Below are 23994 nucleotides of genomic sequence, written 5' to 3' on the forward strand. Positions count from 1 at the left end.
ATCACCTGATAGCATGGCAGGCTAGCGCCTTGCATGGCAGCTCTGTCGCCATTGGTGTGTGAATGTGAGTGTGGATGGGTGATTGGGACACAGTGTAAAGCGCTTTGGTAACCTCTAAGGTTAAAAAAAGCACTATATAAGTGTAGACCATTTACCATTTACCTACCATTATTTGCACCAGGGTGCACATAGCATCTGCCTAAAATGTACTTAAAAGGAAGTCTATCCATGGAAGCATTGTATGATTGTTGTTATTCAATGAATCAGTAACACTTTCCAATAAGGCTGAAAACATTATATACAATAATTGCCACAATAGTTAGCACGTAGGCTAATAACATACATTTTTAATATTAAAAATTAACATTAGTGATGGAACATCATTATGAACTAAATTGAACAATAGTATTTCATGAGATCATGTGCCCCTATAATCTAATAATTAATAATTAATTCCTGCAGGGAATAAACAGGGCACTGCAGTATGGAAAATTCAGAAGGAAAACTGCTGCGGCTGTATCGGTAAGTTAAAGAAGAACGGCCGCAACGGTCTTGAGTGTGGGGAATGCACTGCTGCGGCAGTTTCAAAAAGGGCACTTCTGCTGCAGTATCAGTTTGAACTGGAGGATTTGATATTGAAGGTGAATCAACCTTCCCCATGCAACCACAGCATGGGAGTCCAGGAATAAGGAAACGTAAAGCCCACCAATGTCACAGAAGTAGTGAAGGTTGGAGTGGGAACCACGATCGGAGTCACATAGAGCTTCCAAAATGTACTCTTTATTTGATCAAATTTGTTTACTCTTTATATTAACCTTCAGCATATATTAAAAATGACAAACAGAATGAAGATTCAGTGTATTAATATATTATTTAACAAGAATAACAAGTAAGGCCCAAGTATATTAAAAGTTCATATGTGACGTTGTTTCTGTGACAGGCCCTGAGCTCCAACACTCAGTGTATACGTCACCTTCCGAATTCACTTCCTCACTGCTGAGATATATTGCACTAACTGTCATTCACTATATAGGAATTAGTGAATGAGTGAACGAGCAAACGATTTCTGACACAGCCACTCTCTTCGCCATATGATCGCCTCACGCCCGCACATCTCTCACACATGTGCCTGCTGCCCCTCGCACTGTGCACATGCAGAAATGCAGAAATGTCTGTTAGCGCTCCAGTTGTCAATCGCGCGAACAGCAGACCAAAGGGCATTTACACTTAACTTGGATGTTTACATGGATTTATACAGTTAATCCGCCCAAAGTAGCAGCAATAGTTTCCAGTAAATGTGTAAATACTGCTCATGACATGTTCGTGGACACAGTATCATACACATCTAATACAGACAATATGCAATGTGCTTAGTGTGCATGAATGATCATTTTAAATAATGACATAACAAGAAAATCAAAAGCAAGTTAGACATTTTGTTTTGCACCATCATTTGTACACTTTCCTAAAACATATTTTGGGAAGTCCCTCAGCAGAAACGGCACAAGAGAGAGGAAAGAGTGGATCACTAAACAAGTGTGGTACTTCCCCATCTCTCTCTCTCTCTCTCTCTCTCTCTCTCTCTCTCTCTCTCTATATATATATATATATATATATATATATATATATATATATATATATATACACTCACCCAAAGGATTATTAGGAACACCATACTAATACTGTGTTTGACCCCTTTTGCCTTCAGAACTGCCTTAATTCTATGTGGCATTGATTCAACAAGGTGCTGAAAGCATTCTTTAGAAATGTTGGCCCATATTGATAGGATAGCATCTTGCAGTTGATGGAGATTTGTGGGATGCACATCCAGGGCACGCAGCTCCCGTTCCACCACATCCCAAAGATGCTCTATTGGGTTGAGATCTGGTGACTGTGGGGGCCATTTTAGTACAGTGAACTCATTGTCATGTTCAAGAAACCAATTTGAAATGATTCGAGCTTTGTGACATGGTGCATTATCCTGCTGGAAGTAGCCATCAGAGGATGGGTACATGGTGGCCATAAAGGGATGGACATGGTCAGAAACAATGCTCAGGTAGGCCGTGGCATTTAAACGATGCCCAATTGGCACTAAGGGGCCTAAAGTGTGCCAAGAAAACATCCCCCACACCATTACACCACCACCACCAGCCTGCACAGTGGTAACAAGGCATGATGGATCCATGTTCTCATTCTGTTTACGCCAAATTCTGACTCTGCCATCTGAATGTCTCAACAGAAATCGAGACTCATCAGACCAGGCAACATTTTTCCAGTCTTCATCTGTCCAATTTTGGTGAGCTCTTGCAAATTGTAGCCTCTTTTTCCTATTTGTAGTGGAGATGAGTGGTACCCGGTGGGGTCTTCTGCTGTTGTAGCCCATCCGCCTCAAGGTTGTGCGTGTTGTGGCTTCACAAATGCTTTGCTGCATACCTCGGTTGTAATGAGTGGTTATTTCAGGCAAAGTTGCTCTTCTATCAGCTTGAATCAGTCGCCCATTCTCCTCTGACCTCTAGCATCAACAAGGCATTTTCGCCCACAGGACTGCCGCATACTGGATGTTTTCCCTTTTTTCCTTATATATATATATATATAACAGTAAATGTGTGCAGCTGTGCTTGGATGGGAAACAGCAGTATTCTGAGGAATGGAGAGATGAAGAGGAGACACATGTTAGAGTAATCTCTTCTTCTCTCTGTGTGAGTTACAAGCGCTCTCTCTCTCTCTCTCTCTCTCTCTCTCTCTCTCTCTCTCTCTTTCTTTCATACATTTAAGTAATTAAATTGGCTGTTGTTTTTCTTTAAGGTGAGACAGAAGAAATATGAATTCAACATCATTCAGACCCTTTTGGAAGGAATCACATTTATTTATGCTTGTTACTTCCAAATAGCATGTGACCATTATTGCTATCCTTCAGCTGGAGCAGTTTTGAGTGCTACTTTTAAACATCTCTGGCATGTGACTCAACTCCCCGGGGAAACAGATTACAACATAAACTGAAAGAAAAAAGGAGAGAGAGAGAATGTGATGCTTATTCATCACATCAGACATATAAATAACCTGCATGCTGTTAAAGTATTTCTGCCAGTTTAATGTTTTGGACACCCCTCATTTCTGCTCTTGTAAAAAGAGAAGGAGAGAAGAGGGGGTGGAGGCAGAGCATTCATTCGCCTCTTACATCTTAGAGTTAGCTCATAGTGGTCTGCCATGTTTGATCACATCCTGGCAGGTCGCAGCGCTAAGCATGTTGTTCAAAGGTGTTTCACATTTTTGCACACAGTGTTGCATTTATGGCTTTCTAAAACATCTCCCTCTGTCTGCCTCTCTCTCAGAAGCAGAAGGTTTTGTGGAAATGGATGTGTCATATGCAGTGATGTTCTAAGACCTGGGTTATATCATAGCGCCGCCCAGTGGGTAAACATATTCTCTTATCCAGTATGATTACATCAGTCTCGGATCTTTAAATGTGATCTTTGTGTATAAATGTATGGGTATAATATCATTCCTCTCTGGATTCTGGACACATACAGCCAGACTTCATTCACAGTTTGGAGTGCAAGTCCTGGGTCTTGATTAGCAAAGGGGAAAAATGGTCACCTCCTTCATCTTCATCTTCTCCTGTCCTTTATTGCTATCTAATCTCAACCTGGCAGTAATTACAGCCAATAGCTTCATATGTTATTAAATCAGTACCGAAAAGTTCTTTTTCTCAGGTTGCCAACTGATCAATATCAGTTGGAGGTATTAAATGACACTTGATTTGATACACATGTCTAAATCAGACCAAGAGACTGTGGTAAATCATTCACGCCATTGGTCAGTTGGTATCTGTTCAGAGTTAGTGAAGCGATTCAGTCAGGTTCTAATTCATCTGATGTTGTGAGACAGAGTTGAGTCAAAACGTACATGGGGGATTGAATCACAGCTGATTTGTAAGCTTGCCAGAACTGTGCATGAATGTCAGAGGTTTGATATGATGGTTATTTGATATGGGTGTTTTTTTTTTCTTTCTTTCACTGTTATGGTTTGAACTGTTCTGCAAATAGATTTTTTATATAATCTTGTAAACTCCATGTGAAGTCTGGGCTGGTTTCAATATATTGTAACATAGTAATGTTATTTACTGTAATAGCATCCACATATAGTTTTGTTACACAAATAACATGCCACACACATAAGATTGGTCAAAGCCATAAATGTTGGGAATTTTTGATCATTCGCTATTGGAAAACCACAAATATGATGAGTTAAAATACATGTTTCTTAATATTTAAGAACATGCTGAAAATCTGCACGATGTTTGGTGGATGTAGCTAAAAAGCTCTGTGATGAGTGACATTTTAGAATTTTGGTTTTGAGTTATACAGATTTTGAAACAACCCTAATCCAAGTCAAACCAGTTTGTAGCATTGTATGCAGTATATATATATTCCACTCACAAACTGTTTCTTGCATTTCACCTTTTCCAGCCTCTGAAAATTTCCAACATTTAAAGAGGCATAAAAAATCCATGCATGGGGTGCAGCCAATGTTCAACATCTCCAAGAGATTTCATCCAACAGTAGCAACAAGAGGGAAAATGCTCCATTATTTCCAAATGCAGCAATGAGCGTGACGAATGATCCATTTTCCACAAGCAGAGTTAGAGAACAAGGGAGTGAGTCTGGAACAGGGTCCCAACTACCTCCCTGGGTTCTCAGCGGGTGGTGACACAGGTAAAACCCCTAGTCATTCTTTCACAGAAAACCACTTCATTTATTATTTACTTTCCAGTGCAAGATTTTCCTGTCATTTCACATCAATATCTAGAGTTTTTACACAAAAATCAATTGTGAACAATGAATAAATTCTTAACGGACAGAAAATAGCATTGTTGTTGATTGACTGAGTATAGTGTTACGTGTTGAATATTGCTTTTTTGGTGAAAACATGTGTTTTTGTTGGAGTATATTAACCTCTGGAAAAACCTCCAGCTTCTCTGTGGAGTTTTACAGTGGAATAGAAAGTGAATCCAATGTGTTTGGACTCCAGCTGGGCCTCTCAATTTATTCTCTAGGATGTTTAACTAATTAACATCCTCACAGCATTTTTCATGAATTCCTGATTAGACTGCAGAATGGGACAGTGGCAGATTAGGTCAAAAATCATCTTCAGCTCCATGGCAAATTCTTCCTCTCCCTGTTGCACTCAGTACTTGTTATCTGAAGCTGGTACATATGCTGCAGATACTGACTATAAAAACCCTTTACGAGGGTTTGCACCTGTTCATTAATGTGGTTGTCTTTTAAATAATTCTTCCACTCCACTTTGTTTTTCTCTTGCAGACAAAGACTCCTGCTGCTTTAACACCTTCTGTAGGTCTTCTGGAGGACCAGGTGCATTTGTCTATGTGTTGTTCTCTGAGCAGGAGGTGGGTTGGCACCAGAGCTGATTGTGCTAGATCTGAGAGGGTGATTTAAGGAGCCAGGGATCATTGCTCTGGGATGGGAGATATACATGAGGTTGGTGTTAACAGCACTAAATAGCTCATGAGTCATATCATGGTGTGTGGAGTTTAATATGATTTGTGTTTGCAATTGATTAAAGGTGGATTCCATTAGATAGAGGTGTGTGTGAGTGTGTGTGCAATAAGGAGAGATTTGTGGCTAATAACTGTCAGTTACGATGGAAACTTCAGTCTCACCACTATTGCTTACCAGGAGGGATTTTGTACCCCTGCACCTGCTGGCTGAAAAGTAAACATTGCATTTTCCATTGTGCACTTTTTTATTTAAGGGGCTAAATCACTGCAATCTCCTTTGCCAGCAGCCGCATATCAGGCTATAAGTGAATGACTAGATTCTCCAATCATTTAAAAGACAACAGAGTTCAACACATCCAGATTCTTACTTTTTATATCAACATTCATAAAAAAAAGGCTTTTAGCTGTCCAACATGACATACTGAACTGCAGCACCTTTTCCAAGAATGAAAAGTGTCCAGATATTTGAACAAATAATTAAGCCTTCTGGCTTAATGGTGATTTGCAGTGAGTAATTTTCTTATATGGCTCTGTTTGTTTATGCTAGGTATCAAGGAAAGAATCCACTTCAGACCCAATAGTGATGTCCAAAGGATCCACTCTGAAATAAACACTTAAATTTAAAGAATCTGGTGCATTGTTAAAGGGATGGCTCATCATTTGGTAACCACTACTTTGAAGCCCTCAAAAACACATAAAGGCAGTATAAAAGCAATTCATAGGACTCTAAAAGCAATGTAATTGGTTTTGGGTGAGAACAGACCAAAATTATTTCCTTTTTTACTATAAATCTTGACAGCAGTCTATAGCCTTAGGCAGATGCAGTCTGTCCTTTCATATGCAATGTTTATAAGTGACTATGTATATCTATAAAACCAACAGCTGAGAATGCAAACTAAAGAAAATAGTCTAAGACAGTTGGTTGATGTCAGAAGACATTAATTAGGGCATAACTGTGTAATTTTGTGTCTCATGCAGAACACACATACCACGTCTTAAAAGAGGGAGAGATGAAGTGCTCAGAGAAATGCTGACCCATTTTCAGACTAACAGAAAGTACATTGTGTTTAATTGTTTGGCTTTGTTTGCATTAGGGAGAGAAACCTACAAACATCTGTCGGCCAAATGAGCTGGTGTTTCATCAGTTGAGAATGCTCTCTTCTGAGCACACTTTAAATGAGATACTACACAACAATTGCTTGGGTACACATATCAATTTCCCTAAAACAGTGCTTAATATCAGGGCGAATGATATTTACTGCCCATGTGCTGTTGCAGTTTAAAGCTACACAAAGTAGTCTTTGAAGAATCTGTGTGGTGTTGGCCATTGTCACTCTTCATAAGCTGTGCAAAGTTTAAATACCAGTGAGAACCATTGACCTCCTGAGTTTTCAGTGGATTTCAAGTTGTAAATAAGCCCAAATGGCCCACTTTGTACAACATCATCTTTTATCTGGCCAATGCTCCAGACGGTTATCCACAATTCTGTTTCCCCTCAGCTTATCTCATTGTGCCAGGTCTCCTCTGTGGTTAGGCCTTGGGCAGCAGTGTGTTCCCCAGCAGGGCCCGGGATAATTTATTAGGCCATAAAAGCATGTGCAGCCTCCAGAAAAGCTTTGATATATTCATCACAATGTGCTGGCTCATAAAAATACTCAACCCCCCAAGAGATTTCAGCACTTTGTTTACAAGTACCTGTTGCAAGAGGAGGAGGAGAGAAAAGAGAGTGATGAAAAAGAAGAGACCAGGACTGGATAACAGGTGTTGCTTGAAAAGGTATATGATTTTTTTCACCTCTCAAACAACTGTTGCTCTGATATGAACACCTCAGCTTTGTAAAGTCCAGTCTCTTTAAATTCCAACATTATTGACTGAGTCAGGAGACATAAAATCCCCTGCCTCCAGACCAGAAATCTGATGCAGGGCAGTACATGTTCTTTTGTTTAATTACTTTCTTACTTAGTATAAACATGCCAAACAGTACTTCATTTCTATTTTTGGATCTGAAGTGCAATTCAAAGCATAGGGTACAATGAGGTTAAAGGAAAATGTGTTTGTTTCTGGTTGCAAAGTGTATCATTTCATTTGCATAAAAATAAAAAACATTTATTTTTATAGAATATAGAGGTAGCAACATAATTTGTGTGAAAAGAAATAATAACGGATGGTTGTTTTGATTAAACTGTATTTAAGAAGTGGTGAGTCAAATGTGGCTTTTACTCCACACTTGGGCTAAAAGGCCCCAGTTGAGGTTATAGTGATATAGGAGCAAGTTATAGGGTGAAATCTGTAAAATTATGCAATTCGATTGGAGACAGCAAGATACTTTTCTGACTAACAAATTAAAGGTGCACTCAGTAATTTATTTCCACATTTAAAAAGTTTTACTAAAGAAATGTATAGTAATTTTGAACTGTATGTATAAAATCATGACCACTCATGTGAGATGAAGATTTAAGTCAAATCAATAACCTTATAAATGCTCTTATATTCCACAAGAAGCAGGGGCGCCCACATGGTGCCATCCATGACCAACTAAACACTACTTCATCTCAGTAAAGCCCAAAGTATACTTCGATCAGACATGAATGCTCAGGTTTGCGTACAGGGACAATCCCCCTGGAGCAACCTGGAGTTAAGTGCCTTGTTCAAAGACACAATGGCTGTGGGGATCAAACCAGCGACCTTCTGATTAACAGTTATGTGCTTTAGCCCACTACGCCACCACCACTCCAAAACAACAACATAATATCCTTATTAACCCCATAAAGACGTAGTCTACTTAAAAAGTACAATATCTGGTGCATACGGGTGCAAACCCATACAATGTGTGTTTTCCAAGTAAATTAACTATCTATATAAATGCCCAAATACATTTGAATAATATGTTGGTCATGTAGAACCAATTGACGATGGTCACCTATACATTTTGGATCAAAGACAATCTCCTCAATTTTCTTTGTGTTTATTATTAACATATTGTTATCAAACCAGTCAACAAATTGGCTTATTTCTGGCTGGTAGATAGAGCTAATATTGTCCTGTTCATAAAGTAAACCTAGTGTCTAATATTTAAAAAAAAACAAATTGAGAATATTTACTTGAGCACTCATTTGTAAAAAGTGTAAAAATAATTGGTGAACTAACTGTACTAATATGTTTTTTTGTGAGAGACAATTATTTATTTCACACACTGAGTTCTATCAGTTAAAAAAGAAAATACCATTTAATAATAGATGGGTTTATACTCAACTGCTCCATATTTGTAATTAACAAGTGGGGTTGAATAGTGTTAAAACAGAGCTAAGCATAAGTATAAGCTCTATGATCCTCTAAATGTTTCAAAATCAAGTGCATGCTGTTAATAGCATCCTCAGTTCCCCTCCCTTGTTTATAGGCAAAGTGTAAAGGATCTAAATTGTTAGCAACCTCCACTTTTAATATAGACACAATGCACTTTTCAAAACATTTCATAACAACAGATGTTAACACGACTGGTCTAAACTTATTATTGTCTAATGGCTTAGCTATCTTTGGAACCTGTATGATCACAGCCCCTTTTCAAAGACTGGGAACAATACCAAAGATTGTTGAAATATGGGGCACCATGCTGGAGTCAATTCATCTGCACAACTTTTAACAATAAAGGCATAAATTTCTGCCGATTTCTTTGGGCAAATGTGTTTAAAATTGTAGTTGATCTGGTTTGCATCAATCAACAACTTATCATCTTTAATCATACCTAAAGTGGACCCTAATTCACTTGCGCTATTCTCAGAAGTGTGACCACAATTCTCAAATCTTAGATAAAAGTTGTTTAAATCATTGGCTTTGTGTAAGTCATCAAGAGTAGATACAAAGTTCCTTGATGACTGCATATTAGTTATAGATTTCAGCGAATCCCAAAGCTGTTTAGGGTTAGACATATAAAACTTCTTCTCCAAGAATTCATTATTGTTCTTCCAAGCATCTCTTAATAGCTGATTCAATTCCTTCTGAACAAATTTTTATGTGAGACGATCATGATTTCGAAAAGCCAGTTTCTTTCTATTAATACAATCTTTTATCTCGTTTGTATTATAAGGTTTGTTGTTGGGGTAAGTAAATCTCAGGATTCTGTCTCTTCAACAGAGTCTTTTTTTATGCTCCCATAGAATTTGTCCAAAACAAATTTCTCTTGTGTTGCATTTAACATACTGTTTGTAACCAGAGAGATCAATCTCTTATTTACAATTATTAAAATCACCGAGAATAAAAAACGGCGCTTCTGGTGTATATTGAAGCTGGAGCTGAATACAGTCTCTTATGAGGCCCATGGAATTTGCTGCTTTGCCCGATAGAGGGACATAAACAGCACAGATCAGTATGTTCCCAAACTCTCATAGGAGATAAAAAGGTCTCAAACTTAATTACAAAAGTTAAATGCCTGGATTACAAACTGTGGATTTCACTGTCACGTGGATACACCATCAGTCATTTACAAACATGCAAATGTCACCGACTCTGCTTTCCCCAGATCTATCTGGCCGAATAAGAGAGAAGTCTTGTATTTTAGTTTACGAGCTGGGCATCTTCAGGCGTAAGCACCATGAGACCTGCATCTCTATACTCAAAACAGGCTCTAGCCTTGAAGTGTAGTTCTTCAAACTTGTGCATGCTTTCATCACCAGCAGGGTGGATTATTGTAATGGACTCCTCACTGGCCTTCCCAAAAAGACCATAAGACAGTTGCAGCTCATACAGAACGCTGCTGCCAGGATTCTGAGCAGAACCAGAAAATATTAACATATCACACCAGTCCTCAGGTCTTTACACTGGCTCCCAGTTACATTTAGGATTGATTTTAAAGTATTATTACTGGTATATAAATCACTCAATGGGCTAGGACCTCAATATATTGCAGATATGCTCACTGAATATAAACCCAACAGATCACTCAGATCATTAGGATCACATCAGCTAGAAATACCAAGGGTTCACTCTAAGCAAGGAGAGTCTGCTTTTAGCTATTATGCCAGCCGCAGCTGGAACCAGCTTCCAGAAGAGATCAGATGTGCTCCTACAGTAGTCACATTCAAATCCAGACTCAAAGCATATCTGTTTAGCTGTGCATTTACTGAATGAGCACTGTGCCACTGTGTGTCCGACTGTTTGTACTGTATTTTATTTTATATTCTAAACTGTTTCAATTATTCTTATTTTTATTTTTTTTATTCTTATTTTAATCTCTTCTATGTAAAGCACTTTGAATTACCATTGTGTATGAAATGTGCTATATAAATAAACTTGCCTTGCCTTGCCTTGCCTTCAATCTTTTGTTGTAATTATATGACATTGCTCAGGATTATTGCTAGTATGGAGGTCTATATCCACGTCATCGAAGATGCCGTCTGACACCGCCTCTATGACCTCTTTTTCGGCGGCATATACTTTCAGATGTCCGTGCTCACAAACAGTCCGGTAGATCCACAGGTATGTCCTAGTCAGCAGAACGGAGCAGAAGCAGATCCTCTCTTATGTATGTCACTATTGGGTCTTTGCTCTTAGGCGATGTGAGTAACAAACTGACACCAGGTGCGCGATAATTAATAACCCAATAAAGAGCTGTGTGTATGTCGCAATTTCAATGTCTTTGCTTTATCAATCTTATCCGAAGAACGAGCATGCACAACTAAATTAACTGGACGAGTTAATGCGACATACCAACACAAAAACAATAATAAGAATTAAGAAAATTACAATAAATTAAGAATGTCAGCAACAGCAGGAGTCCGCGTTGCCAACAGTGCAGCGCCACTGGAAGTAAAATTGATTACCCATATTAAATGTTAGATCAAATTACCTGAAAAATCAACCTTTAGAAATTGCATGCGATGACCTCAGATCAGGACATTTTCCAGTGTAAATTGACATACAGGTGTTTAGGAAAGTGCTGTACTTGTTTTTGTTGCTATTTAGTGTTTTTAGAATAAATAAATCCTAAAGTACCTTACCCAGGGGGGCCTTCATCTCCACGGTACAATATATTTAGAGTGGCACAACACTACTATTGAACTATTATACTGTAGGCTACAGATGAATGTTAGAGGTTAAGCAGATTGTTAGAGGTTTGACTTGAGGTTAGAGAAGGTGATACGTAGCAACCAATATGAAAACAATACAAATGCACTTGAGCAATTTAACTTTGACCTTTAGGATAAGAGCTGTCCTGTTTCTGTGGGTCTGACTCCACTACGATCTGCCCCATGATGATGGTTTTGGCTTGACGCAAGGAACAGAATTACTTCACCCCTCCCATTGGCTTTTTGGAATTAGAGGCAATGCAGATGTTAAGTACCTTCACAGAACTGTAATTGCACTGGCCCTTTATGTCCATGGACATTACAGCAGCAAGACCTAAGTTTGGCTCGACATTACACAGGCACTGGCCTGTATGTGTGTGTGCGTGGAGACAGAAGCGATGTGATTTTGGTGTACATTGCCTTCCACCAAAACTGTCTTGTCGAGGTCCCACCTTTGCCGACAGTAGCTGAGTACAATGGCAGCTCTTGGCATGTGAAGCCTCCTGATTTTGCCAGACAGCATTACTCCCCTTTTACTGCTGTGGTTTGCTTCTGGCTCATGGCATGTGGGGGGTTTGAGACATCAGAAAGGCATTTCCTAGTGTGAACACAGGACTTGACCTCCTTTGTGAGAATGAGGCAGGTTCTGGCACCCAGGCTACACTAATGAAGGATTTAATCTCAGTTAAGGGCCGTAGGAGAGTCGCTTACTTTCCATATGACATAATGCAAATCCTGAAAGTGGTGTTGTTTTATTTGGTTACCTAGCTCTGTTGTTGAGGCCACATGGGGAAGGATGATGAAGCCTGAGTCTTCCTAGGCTCGTAATTTACTAATAATCTCCACATAAGGCCTGAATTATCAGGCCTCTGAACAAGCAGCATTCTGCTACTTCTGATATATTTATATTTTGTATTTGTTTGTTGCTATTTTTGCAGTCTCACAAAATGTTAATAATCAAATTTTTGTCTTTGGGAAATTTCAGTACCCGTGACAGAATTTTCCCATGACTCCCGCTCCCAAGTTCATCGTCCAAATAGCTCCATGTGTGTGTGAACAGTTTCGATTCTTTGTTACCCATTCTCTGCTTCTTCACCCAAATAAACGCTCAACACAGGTCCAGAGCCAAATGAAATTGAGTCATATTTGAGATAGACCCATGATATGTGAAATGTGTGTGTGTGAGCATGTCTTTATCACTTTGTGGGGACCAAATGTCCCCATAAGGATAGTAAAACCCAAAATGTTTGATATTGTGGGGACATTTTGTCGGTCCCCATGAGGAAAACAGCATATAAATTATACTAAATTATGTTTTTTGAAAATGTAAAAATGCAGAAAGTTTTCTGTGAGGGTTAGGTTTAGGGGTAGGGTTAGGTTTAGGGGATAGAATATAAAGTTTGTACAGTATAAAAACCATTATGTCTATGGAAAGTCCCCTAAAACATGGAAACCCAACATTGTGTGTGTGTGTGTGTGTGTGTGTGTGTGTGTGTGTGTGTGTGTGTGTGTGTGTGTGTGTGTGTGTGTGTGTGTGTGTGTGTGTGTGCGTGTGCGTGTGTGTGTGTCGTCTCAAGGCAGTTTGTTCCTGAGCTTTAATAGATTTAGTCTGTGGGCAGGGTCAAAGGTTCCCCTGAGGGAGGTTATTGCCTTGTAAACTGTGTTAACATGTATGTTAATGTTACTGTATTTAACTACAGGATATGAAGTCCCAAAAGTCCTACAGCCACTATGTGAGACAAAATAATCCCACTCCAATATACAGCCCTTCATGATTTGTTTGGCAACAGAAATAAACACATTTTACTTTTTTTTCTTTTTTACTATTAGAGCAGCAGTGATATGAGAAGTTCAAGAGATAGTTCAACCAAAAATGAAAATTCTGTCATCATTTACACGCCCTCGTGTTGTTTCAAATACATATGACTTTGTGTCTACTGTGGAAAATAAAATGATGTTAGGCAGAAGGATAGGTTAGTCACGATTCATTTTCATTGCATCTTTTAACCATACAATTAAAATTAATAGTGATTGAACATCTCCAACTCCTCTCATGAAAAAAAAAAATGTTTTCCCCTAATGAAGTAAAGAGTAGCCTTTTTTTGAAAATAATGTTCAACATTGTATACACTCACATGAGATGAAGATTTCAGTCAAATCAGTAGCCTAATAGAAGTTGTTTTATTTTACATTGCGCTGGTCACATCATGGGGGCTGCCATGTTGAGATCACATTACTAGCTGTAATACTACTCACTGAAATGTAAACTAAAAACATTTGTGTGATACTGTATCAATGTCACTAAATATCAGTATACTGTAAGTCAAAGACCACTGCCATATCAGCCAGCACAACATAAACAAAAATCACTGCGTTCCTCTTTAATTGATTGTTTAGACATGAGATAAGAAACATGCTAGCCAGCAAGATGCAATTAGCACTTGGTCTGAGCCATGAGGTCAGTCTCGGGAGGAGCCACAATCACAGAACCAAGAATTAAACCTTGTAAACCTCATTTAAGTGTGTGGAGGAACCTCAGAGCTCCAGACTGTTGATCACTCTGGCTGATAAGTGACAGCAGATTGCAGCTTCTAGCAGTAGCCCTGGACTGATTTGCTGCTTGGTTAAGGGGCAAAGAAAAACACCAGCCCCAGCCTCAAGTATGCTGGCAGTCAAATCTGGAGCATGTTTGCTTTACTGGTGTGAGCTTGGACACTGGTCTGCATTCCACTGACCCTAACTTCACTGTGTTTTCACACAAAATAAACAGAGGTTTGTTGCGGCGGCGTTATCTTTCCCCGCTTGTTTGGAGCAAAACCAAGAACTACAAATCTGCAGAGATACCCAGTGGAAGCCGTGGGTGGAATTCTCATCAGGTAAAATGTACAGGGTCTTTTCAAGAGAGTGGGTGACTGAGTATGGGTGGCTGTAGTAAGTTTGAACGGAATCAGTGCCAAGTGCGCAATCACTTTCTGATTAGACTGATCTCATTTTCTCCACCACAAGTGGGGAAAAAATATTCTGCATTTCTGAAGCAGTATGTCATTCACCAAAACAGCAGAACCACCTTAAAAATAGGCAAAGCTAACATGTTATAAGGGTGGTGTGCCTTTACCAAGTAAGGTAAATCTCCGGTACTAGTCTATTACTAGTTTACTTGTTTATATATTTTCTGATTAACAATGACCCTGCTGCAATTAAAACCAGCTGTCCTTGAGAAGTCCTTGTCAGGCTGGTCAGATGGTTTAAGCAGGGTTTTGGCTAAAACCAGCTTCTTGAGGGTATGCATTGTGATCTCATTCATACACATTTGTCGACACCTGACCATTATTACACTTTTTCCTCTTGTTTTTCCAATATGTTAGGTCCAAGCTCATTGTATATAATTGTATATCAGTACAAACAGCCTTCACTGGCTGTTTCAGCCTTCCTCTTTCTCTCTCCTTCCATCTGTCTTACTCTGTTTTCTAGTTTTACTTTGGTAATTTGGAGAATTTTTGTGGTCAATCAAGATTTGGTAGTTGATTGTTTGGAGGACATTTCGAGGTGTACGGAGCCGCTTGCCAACCCACAGTCAAATCAGTGTCCCTGGCCACATCACACACACCCTCTGTGGGACATTATAATCCACAACTCCCTGCACACTAACAGAAATGGGCCCACTGATGTGTGTGTACACAAAGTTAATGGGTCCGATTAGAGGAGAGCTGTACAGTAATAGCTGCCACCTCAGCTGTAACTCTGTGGTTAATCCAGCGAAGCTCATTAGCTGTGTCCCTGAAAAGCAGACCATTTGCATTTCAGTCTCAATGTGGGAACAATTTAGTCGTCTAATTGGACAGATCGACAAGGGTGCCGTCACCACCTCACTAACTTCTCTTGCCGCTTTTTTTTTTACATTCTGCCTTTCATTATCTCGTTCTTCTCTTTCTTGTCTCTTTCTCTCTACTGATTATTTTCTCTGCAGCTTTGAAATATGTTAACTTCAGCAGTATGAATATATCTAAATATTTTCTTGATTACCCTACAATGGACAAAGAGATACAGTATGTGCATGCCAGCTGCTATCAGCAGAGTAACTTTTCAGAAAGATAACTCCTAATATCTGGTTATCTTTCTAAATCATAAAGTAAACTATTTTATGTTTGTATTTATGTAGACGGGCAGGAGATATTTTCTTGGTGGGATAGTTTTGGCAACACCGGGAATCCCTTGTGAGGGAGAAAGAAATATGATGGGCAACAGAGAGAGGAATGAGGTCTCATTTGGCTAGAGACTCTTGAACACACAAGGACCCATTTGGCTGAAGTTTCTGATAATGCGCTACAGTGTGGGAAACCTCATCACTCATCTTCAAATGTTTATCAAGAAAAACAATTAAACAGCACAAACTGGGCATCTGTTTCTGAACAATTTCCAGTAAATACAGAGGAACCTGTATTCACACATACATTGGCCCAACAACGTATTTGAACACTGAAGACACACTTAAAAATATATTTGTATTATACAACAAAATATCAAATCAGGTGCCATTTATTTAAAAGAAATATAGCACAAATACACTTTTTAAGCAAATAATTTCACATAAAATATTTTTTAGGCTTTAAAAGGATAAAACAATACATTTAGTGTCACAACCATTTTGCGGTTGCCAAACATTAGTGGAACATATCCATAGTAAATGTGATGAAAAAGTGAATTGTGTTCTGAGAAAAGCTCTTGCATGATTTGTTTATACATATCACTTGCTTCAATATTTTTTTTTTATTTACAGGTTCACTCAGTCATTGTTTTACTTTTTAAAAAGGTTTTACATATAAAGACATTAATTGGATTTTGAAACATCATGACAACTGACATGAGATAACAGCTCCAGTCATATCTGTAACCTTTAAAAAGCTGTTTAATTCTATTTTGGGATGGTCCACTCATTGATGCTGCCATGTTAGAATCATCTAACCAGCAAAATATTGCTCACTTAATCTCAGGACCAGCTTATTAATAAACATTTTCACTCTGGGATTAAATTAAATTGAGTGTGAACAGTTAATGTCTACAATGGCATATTGGTAACTAAAATCTATTGCATTTAAATGATGCTGCATCCACACCCCTGGGTATCAGTGCACTTTTTATGCAGTGACATTCTGACATTTTTAAATGACTTAAGTGTCTAAACGTGTCCAAATAATTTTTGGGTCTACATAAACGCATGCCCAAAAATTATATTTGAGTGCTTTATTATGTCTTGCTGTAATAACCTCATCTTTTCTAAAAACATGAATTATTCATTCCCTGTCAGCACTTTTTGTCATCACACTGAGTGTGTTTCCATGCACACCAATATGCTGAAAACTACCACAACTCATCTTATTCAAAAAATAATATGAATCAAAATAAGAATAAACAGCACATGTTGCTGATTTTGTTTTTCTTGTCACAGCTCGACCTCTAATGATGGTGTAATTTTGTTAAAATGTTCCTATTCTTGTTATCATGATCTCCACTGATGTTTCTGTGGACGCTTTTCAATGAGAGTAAGTTCAGTCATGGCTTAATTTCCCTTAGATACCGGGAAATATGATTTTCGGAGGATTTAAACATTCAGATTACAGTATTAATCAGACTCATCTCTCAGATTAGTGAAATTCCTTGGAGAAACAAATGACTGACCTCATCTGAATCCAGACTTTCTCATTGTTTTCTCTCAGACAACAGGGAGGAAGCCTTTGACCTTTGCTCCTCTTTCTCCATCTTTCTCTCTATCTGTTTCTCTATCGCTGACATCACAGTGCAAACCTTTGAATTCCTGTTCCCAAAGCGTCCTCAACTTCTGGAAGTCTTGCGTTGAACTTTTGATGTCTTCTGCAGTTTTGGCATAGCTGCATGGTGTAAGTGATTGAGAAATCTCATCTCTGGTCACAAGAGACGCAGACATCATGAGGCCAAAGTTGTTTTTGTTGATAGGATCATGGAAAATGTGAATATGTATAGTTTCAGACCCGAACTGCAATCAGAAGTCCCAGAGTCATCTCAGGCTTAGCATGCTGCACAAGACTAATTTCATTGAGATTGGTTTTGATGTGTTTTGATTTTTGTTTTGAGAATTTATCCACCAAAAATGTGATATGTTATATGTAATTGTGAGGGAGGGAAAGAGAGAGATGTAGAGAGAGAGAGAGAGAGACAGAGAGATCCATATGGATGCTATTTTTGATTTATGGGAAAACATTTCTGCTTTTAAACAAAGAACCGGATTACAGCTGAGCAATCCCCATATACTCAGATAACATCACAAAGTAATCCCAATCTGGCAAGGGCACCGAACAAAAGACTGAGGGAAAGAAATACATACATGAAGAACAAGAGAAAGAAAAAAACAGAGCAAGATAGAGAAGGAGAGAAGGAGAAAGAGAAGTAGTTTAAAAGAAAAAAAGATGACACACTGAAAAGATGTAATGGTGTAGGTATGCTTTCCATCGATTAGTGGGACAATGTTCCATCCAGCTCTCATAAAGTTAGTATGGTTATGAGGGCCTCTGGTGGAACAAGCAGGCTATTTACTAAACCTTTGATTTGTTATTAGAAATTGAAAAATGTACTTAATTTTTTTACCATTTTGGATAGGTTGGTTTAGGATAATATCCAATAAGTGTCTAAAGATAATTCTTAAAATTAACATTTGTCTTACAGTAAGTTGGCTAGAGAGAAAAAGAGAAGTAAAATGGGCATATTAAGCAGGAAACGGTTAGAATGTTATGAGTAACTCAGGGATTTGATAGACAGCATGACAGTGGTTGGGAGAAAGCAGAGGAGCAGGTTTCACTCTGTTACAGTAGAGACTTTAAGGCTTTATTACTGTTTTGAATGATTTTCTAACACAGGGAGCAGAAACCCCCTGATGATCACAGAACACACTCATACACACAGGTAAGGCACAGTAGTAATGAGTGTAAATGTGAGAACTGTCAATGTTTATTTTGCAGTGCAGACATTGATTGTTCAAGAGTTTATCAAGAACGTGATGCACTGTAAATTCTAATATGTTCAGTTTTCTTAAAAAAGTTTAGAAGCCGATTGCCTTATTTTTGCAAAGCAAACCTAAAGATAACATTTTAAAGGCAAAAGTTACTAATCAGCTAAAAGTAAAGTGAACATTCTATTCCTGGGTAAATTAAGTCATAAATATCAAGTTCCCTATCTCAATCACTCAACGTTTGTTGTGGTGGAATTTGCATCTGACTCCCCCGAACATATGGGTATAAAATGAGCTGGCTCGCAAGCACTCATTCAGATTTTGTCTTCGCATCCGAGCGGTTGTGTTTCAGCTAGCTGCATTCACCTCTGCATGCTGTTGGCTTTACGACACATTACAGCAGTTTCTCCTCCTCGTGCACCGGTTGAGTGCAGAGAACGTCAATGGGCACTTCGACAGCCTAAAAGAGTATATATTCTTGCAAATAAAAGAGTATATTTTCTCTAAAAGAGTGGCACTGACGGAGAGCATATTTCTGTCTGTGCTTGGGAGCTGCTTGGGTGCTGCCCATTCCTGGTTGCAGTCATTACCTCTCCACTTCTGATGGCCATGATCGCTGTCTCACGTGCTTGGGCGCCACCCACGCGGAGACAGCGTTCATGGACGGGTCATCTTCTCAATGCGAGAACATGACCAAGGCAACGTTGCAGTCGCAGCTTTCCATCCTTAGAGGGAAAGCCACCCCAGCGGCTCCCTGCCTCGGTCCTTCTACCGACGGGTATGAGGCCATGTTGGTTAGCACTGGGGGTGATTTGGGGACTCCAATGGGAGCCGCTCTGATGGGTAACCCCCACGGACCTCCCATTCCCCAGTACGCTCGTTTGCCACAGTCGAGTTCTGAAATGAGACCACCGGCTCGTCTCAGGGCAAGTTTGCGATCTTATTTGGGGCTTGTGAAGTGGATGAGGTCTTAATTCCAGGATCAGAGAGCAGGCTGGTCCAGTCTGATGCTGAGGACTCAACTGGGCTCCCACCTTCGGGTGTGGTGGGATCTCCTCTCTCAGGTACGGGGCACCACCTGTCACCCATGACCAGACTTCTGGAATCTCCATGTCTGGCCATTGGATGAGACAAGTGGCCTAGACACTATCATTCAGGCTACGAGGCGCCTGTATGCCTTAAAGTGACAACTGATTGCTAAGTGGTGTTCTTCCCGATACGAAGACCCCCAGAGATGCGCAGTTGGGTTGGTGCTTTCCTTCCTGCAGGAGAGGCTGAAGGGGCAGCTGTCCCCATCCACCTTGAAGGTGTACGTGGCTGCTATAGCAGTGCACCACGATGCAGTTGACGGTAAGGCTCTTGGGAAGCACAACCTGATCATCAGGTTCCTTAGAGGCGCTAGGAGGTTGAATCCTCCCAGACCACACCTCATTCCCTCATGCGATCTCTCCATGGTCCTGCGGGCCTGCGTTCCTGACTGTGCTCACGTCCATCAAGAGGGTAGGGGACTTGCAGGCATTCTCTGTCAGTGAGACGTGCCTGGAGTTCAGTCTGGAATACTCTTACGTGGTCCTAAGACCCCGACTGAGCTATGTGCCCAAGGATCCCATGACCCCGTTTCGGGATATGGTGGTGAACCTGCAAGCGCTGCCCCAGGAGGAGGCAGACCCAGCCTTGTCTTTGCTGTGTCTGGTGCGTGCTTTGCATCTATTTGGATCACAAGCAGCGCTTTAGACGCTCTGAGCAGCTCTTTGTCTGCTTCGGAGGACAACGGAAAGGGAGCGCTGTCTCCAAACAGAGGATCGCCCACCGGGTCATTGATGCCATCGCTTTGACATATCACACCCAGGGCGTTCTGCCCCTCTTGGGGCTATGTGCACACTCTACCAGGAGTGTTGTGGCCTCCTGGGCCCTGACCACTGGGCTCCTGGACAGGGCCGCGACTGCGTTGGCACATCAATTGCCTCGAGTTGCTGGCAGTACTGCTCGCCCTGCGGAGGCTATTGCCATTGATCCAGGGCAAGCACGTGTTGGTCCAGACGGACAACATGATGATAGTGGCTTATATAAACCTCCAAGGCAGTTTACGCTCGCGCCGCATGTCGGAACTCGCCCCTCACCTCCTCCTTTGAAGTCAGCAGTGACTCAGGTCACTGTGGGCCACCCATATCCATGGCAACCTCAACATCACAGCCGATGCTCTGTCGCGGCAGGTGACACACAGGGGCAATATGGTGTCGATTCGGCAAGGCATAGGTAGACCTGTTCACCTCCCGTGAATCCTCCCATTGCTTGCTCTGGTATGCCCTGACAGGAGCTTCCCTTGGTACCAAAATACACATTTCACCCAGTGAGCCTACTTGCACAAGAGGAACAAGTCACCCTTGTGGCGCCATATTGGCTAACCCAGACTAGGTTCTAGGACCTCACGCTCATCGTGACAGCACCTCCTTGGCAGATTCCCCTGAGGAAGGACCTTCTTTCTCAGAGACGGGGCACCATACGTCACCCACACTCAGACCTCTCCATGTCTGGTCCCTGGATGGGACGAAGAAGGCCTAAGTCGTCTACCACCCGCAGTGGTTTACACGATCACTCAGGTCAGGGTTCCTTCTACAAGGTATCTGTTCGCTAAGTGGTGTTCTTCCCGTAAGCGAAGACTCCCAGAGGAGCGCAGTCAGGTCAGTGCTTTCCTTCCTGCAAGAGATTTGGAGGGGCGGCTGTACCCCTCCTCTCTCAAGGTCTTGTAGCTGCTATAGCAACACAACCCAGTGTTGCTGAAGGTAAGTTTCTTGGTAAGCACGACCTGTTCATCAGGTTTCCGAGTGGCGCCAGGAGGTTGAACCCTCTTAGGCTGCGCCTCTTCCATTATGGGACTTCTCCTTGGTCCTTCTAGGCCTATGGAGGGCCCCGCTCAAGCCCTTAGATTCAGTCGAGCTAAAAAGTATATATATATATATATATATATATATACATATATATACATAAACAGGTGCATCTCAAGAGAAATGTTGTGTGAGGGACCCCAAAAACTCAGGCCTCAAATTACCAACATTTTCTTCATTTCAGAAAATAAGTTATTTGCAAGGTTACATATATTTCTATGAAGAAGAAAAACAATCCATATACAAGTGCACTTCATGCATCATTTCATGCATTTATTACCAACAGAATGTGGTGGTTGTCATGTGGGTATTTATCTATCTAAGGCAGCTGCGTGGCTGCTCAGTCTGTCTTACTATACTGACTCAACAGGCAATGCTTTAGTACCTCCTGGAAACTGGTTTCAGACAAGGCACCATAACATAATGTCTAAGAATCTACAATAAATTTAAAGGTGGGGTATGTGATTTGCAAAACGGCCGGCAGATTTTGAAAATACACAACTCATAAGGTCCTACCTTCTCTCCTCCAACACTGGCCCTGACTCCACCCATTCGAAAAACATGGACGCGCAATCATGCACGAGCGAAAACTCAGATGCAAATTGTTGACACAGCAGGAGGAGGGGGTCGCATACCACTCTTGAAAGGTGTAGAGCTGATTTTCTCATAACTGTAAAAAAAAAAGAACATAGCCAGCCCTGGCGTCTGTACAGCGGTCTTCTATTCAAAACAGGATTCATAGAAATGTGGAACAACCCCACTAGCACTATAAAAGCTCTATTCTCCATACATAAATACAATTGCTCACATCAGCTTCCTCCCCAAACAGGTTGTTTAGCTAGCTAGTTCATCATATGGCTAGGCTATAACATTAGAACAGCTACAATTCTCATGTGCATATCGTCAGTAAAGACAGTTCCCTGATTAAATACTACTAGTTAATCGGCTTCTCACCTGTCAAGCAGAAAAAATGCCACAGCCGCATCTGTTGGTAGTCCTTCCTGGTCCTTCAGTTGCCGCCAACGTTTAAAAGCATCTCCTAGAATGACCCTTGTTTATGACCTTTCTCTTTCGGCCGTTTTGTTCGCAATTGCTCTCTCGAAAATAGATTTTCTTTTCTGTGATGGTGTCTTGTCTGCCATTCTACAAACGGAAGCAACTACACCTTCTCCTTCTTCTCTCTCTCTCTGTACCGGGCGACTTGCACTTCCTGTTACTGGGTCACGAGCTTTGAGTATGCGCACGAACGGGACACGCGCGCCAGGGTGGTGGGGGAGGGGGCATGGTACGACCGTTTGATTGACACATTTTCTGTCCAATGATTCTAGATGGTCTTGAAAATGATCGGCTGGAGTTTTTCGAGTCCTGCCCGTTCCACAGATGATTAAATTGCTTAATTTTCATTTCAGTGCTTCTAATTTACAGCCAGTAAGTGGGTTAGGAATAGGATTTCAAGTTATTTTGAAAAAATGGTCAAAAAAGAAAATCACATACCCCACCTTTAAGTAAGCTGTTGTGATACCATGCAAGTATTTCAACCTGGTTATAGAATTACACTAGTATACTGCACCTTCCTTTTTTTTTAAATATATATATACGGTAAATGTTTCAGAATGAAGGAAGCAGGGTGGCAGTCCAGGTAATTCAGCTTTTTATTCAGCCTTTTCAGCTTCATTATCAGAGCTTTGGCATTTCAGCTTCACAATCAGAGCTTTGGCTTTTCAGCTTCAGGATTTTTTATTTTTTTTAATACACTTTATATATATATTTTCTTTTTACATTTATTTTTTTTTTTTATGTGTATTCTATAATACGTGTATGTTTATTCTACATTGTGTGCATAGTTTACTGTACATTGTATATTATTATTGTGTTTTGTAATTATGAGTACATTAGATATGTAAATTGTGTTGTGTAAATATGTTGTTTATTATAAATCGGTATATGTCTAGTCACTGTCATGATTGATGTTGCTCGGAACTGCACACAAGACTTTCACCCACTGTTGCACTTGTGCATATGGTTGTGTGACAATAAAGTGATTTCATTTTATTTGATTTTATTTGATCAAGGGTTAGTTCTCCCAAAGATTATCCCATAATTACTCACCCTCGAGCCATCCTAGTTGTTTCAGCCAAACACAATCAGAGTTATATAAAAAAATGTCCTGGCTCTTCCAAGCTTTTTAACCAGAATGAATTGTACCTTAGATTTTGAAGCCCAAAAAAGAGCATCCATCCATCAAAAAAAGTTCCATTTGGTTCCAGGGTGTTAATAAATGCCTTCTGAATCAAAGGGATGCGTTTTTGTAAGAAAAATATCCATATTCATAACTTTATACCGAAAGCCAGTGATTATAGTTTATAAAGTTATATGTCAAGAGTACATGTCTGCAAATTCGAGACAAAAGGTGACTACTTTGAAGATGCTAAAATATAAAACAGTTTTTATTTATTTTGGATTTTGTTTAGTAACATCATAATTCCCATAGTTCTATTTATGTTATTCCATAGTTTTGATGACTTAACTATTTACTAAAATGTAAAA

The sequence above is a fragment of the Xyrauchen texanus genome, chromosome 24 (assembly GCF_025860055.1).
Source record: "Xyrauchen texanus isolate HMW12.3.18 chromosome 24, RBS_HiC_50CHRs, whole genome shotgun sequence".
Classification (NCBI taxonomy): Eukaryota; Metazoa; Chordata; class Actinopteri; order Cypriniformes; family Catostomidae; genus Xyrauchen; species Xyrauchen texanus.